Below are 2,758 nucleotides of genomic sequence, written 5' to 3'. Positions count from 1 at the left end.
ATTCTTCTGGTCATAGAAATGTAATCTCAATTTATGAGCTCTTTTCCATCCTCTTTTTCACCTGTCTAGAAACTCAATGGGTGCCAATGTAGAAGAGGATGGAATCCGGTGTGTATTGTCATATATCAACTTTACTTTTGTAGTGATCAGGGATAATCACCAAAATACATTAAAAATATCTAAAAATCAAAATGGCATAGGCACAATCAAAATGGATATCTACGGTAATTAGTACAAGTGAACAGTCCATGCTGTTGACCTTGTCCTTCTGGTCTTCAACTGTTGGTTCACTCAAGTCACAGCTATGTCTTTTTATCCCTATAGAAAGGCATCTTCAAGTTTCTGTGCCACATCCAAGTGCTTCCTAGGAGCATTAAATATATTATACTATTTTCATCCCACTTTTGCCCACGGAAACTATGTTCTCTCTACTGCTCCTTAGGACATGGGGGAAAGTATGAACTTTGTATCTTCCTGGATTCTACTCCAGAGCTGGATGTGGGGTGGGGATTGATGTCAGAAGGTACACTCCTCTTGATTTCCACTTATTATAAAGGTTTAAGCTGTGTTTGGACCAGGTTAGAGTAGGGATCAGGTACCTGAAATGGTCAGAAAAATAGATAATTTTCAGAAATTTTAGCTTTCAGCTTTATTATTTTATATTAAATTAAATTTTCTCCTCACCAAAGATCTAAAGAATATTTAATAGGGGGCACTGTAGCCTGGCTTTTTGTATGCATTCCCAAATATTCCCCGAATTTTGTTTAGGACAAAATTTTTATGGTCTGAGTCCTTCAAGCATCTTTGTCTTGGTTTTTGACAATCAGGGGTCATTTTTCTACTACTGTTTTGTCATTTTGTACCCACTGAGACAACACATGTTGCCCATTAAAAAGGAGAATGTTCACAGCATAATGAAGAGTATCAGGAATAGGTGCCTTGTCTTCTCGCCTCTTTGGTCTCAGCCACAGAAACAAGATGACAAAGGGGACATCATCATTTGGAAAGTGTCACAGTAAGAAACACACATTGTGCTTCTGCTGTGACTCTAAGGCCCACCACCTTCAGAAGCAGGCCTGTGGAAAATGTGGCTGTCCTATCAAGTGGAAGAGAAAGTGTAACCAGAGCACCAAGGCTAAAAGACGAAATAGCACTGGGACTGGTTGAATGAGGCATCTAAAAGTTGTACACTGCAGATTCAGGCCTGGACTCCATGAAGGAACAACACATCAACCCAAGATGGCAGCAGTTGAGGCATCGAGTTCATCTTAAGGATTTCAGCGATTAGTCACACAATAAATGTTCTGGTTAAGATCGATAGATGTATATATCTATATCTATATATCGAGAATGGCAAACATACTGGCTACTGTGTATTTACTATCCACCATATATGCTTCAGACATCTGATCTGTCTGTCAAGTCTATACATGGACATCTCAAGCACAAGAACAGTCTTTCTTCTTGAAAGCCCACCCAGTCTTTGGATCACAGTATTAGGAAATTATTTGTTATAATGGTCTGAAATTTGTCTCTATGTAACTTACCTAAGAATATTAAAGAGAATGGAAAACAACCAGTCACTTCTGTATTATCACTTCTCTCCAGGCCTTGCTTCAGATATTGTGTTTTGTTCACCACCTTATATCCCAAAGGCAAGAGCACACACCAGTATGTAGAATGGAAAGTTGGTTTTTTGGAAACACAGTGTTTTGTGTAGCTATTCTGCCATCCAAATTCCTGCTAAAATTCCTGATTAGCAGTCTGGGCAACTAGCTTTTGATCAGTATGCTTTATCTTCCAGGGAAAGGATTTCAAGCCCAGTGGCACATGTTGGAGAGAGGTAATACATTGGTCATTGGGATTGGAGACCCTCCCCAGGTCATTAACATAAGGCTCTGTGAGCTGTATGTTGTCCAAGGCTCAAGTCTCTTTCACACTGTACTTCCCCTGTGCTTTCACCATATTGGACACTTTGTCTTTTCAATTTCTCTTCACCCACCATGCTTCCTTGGGACATAGGCCTTTGCTCTGCTGAATGCACTCCTAGAAAAGACTTTTCTTCTCCTATGTACCCAGTATTACCCTCCTTCAGATTTTAGCTCAAATGATATGTCCTTATGATATGTCCTTGGGAAACTTCCCCAAGTTCTTTAATGAAATCCTTTGTTTGTTTGTTTGTTTTCTTTTTAGAGTCACTGATTTACACTTCTTTGTATGATTATTTACTTCCTTTATTCTCTCCCTATTTTTTTTAAAGTTTATTTATGTATTTTGAGAGTGGGAGAGGGAGGGAAGAGGGTGGGGCAGAGCAAGAGAGGGAGAGGGAGAGTCCCAAGCAGGCTCTACACTGTCAGCACAGAGCCTGATGCCAGGCTTGAACTCACAAACTATGAGATCATGACCTGAGCCAAAATCAAGAGTTGGACGCTTAATCACTTGAGCCACCCAAGCACCCCTACTCTCTCCTTATGGTCTATCATCCAGCTGGAACATGGTAGTCACTGCACAGATAGTTTTTGAATGAATGAATGAATGAATAAATGAAAACTCCATACCTGTATGTAAAGTTAGACCTGGGCCCATGTACTGGGTATGTCTTTCTCTACTCTCTCCTGCCTCTTTTCATCTCCATGTTTCCTTTTCCTCTTTAATTGCAGTGCCTGCTTCTAGCAAGCACTGGAATCAAATAAATGGTTAAATGTGTGTATTTTTTCCTTAAGGCCAGTTACAGGCTGTGGTGATGATGATTCTGTGA

At 40.0% G+C, this 2,758-nt stretch overlaps 1 pseudogene; it reads left to right on the top strand.

The window, feature by feature from the left end:
* Positions 1-978: 978 nt before the first annotated feature.
* LOC132682760 (large ribosomal subunit protein eL37-like) lies at positions 979-1,272 on the top strand (annotated as a pseudogene).
* Positions 1,273-2,758: the final 1,486 nt, after the last annotated feature.

The sequence above is a fragment of the Panthera onca genome, chromosome C2 (genome assembly GCF_046562875.1).
Source record: "Panthera onca isolate mPanOnc1 chromosome C2, mPanOnc1 haplotype 2, whole genome shotgun sequence".
NCBI lineage: Eukaryota > Metazoa > Chordata > Mammalia > Carnivora > Felidae > Panthera > Panthera onca.
This window is presented reverse-complemented; position numbering and strand designations above follow the sequence as displayed.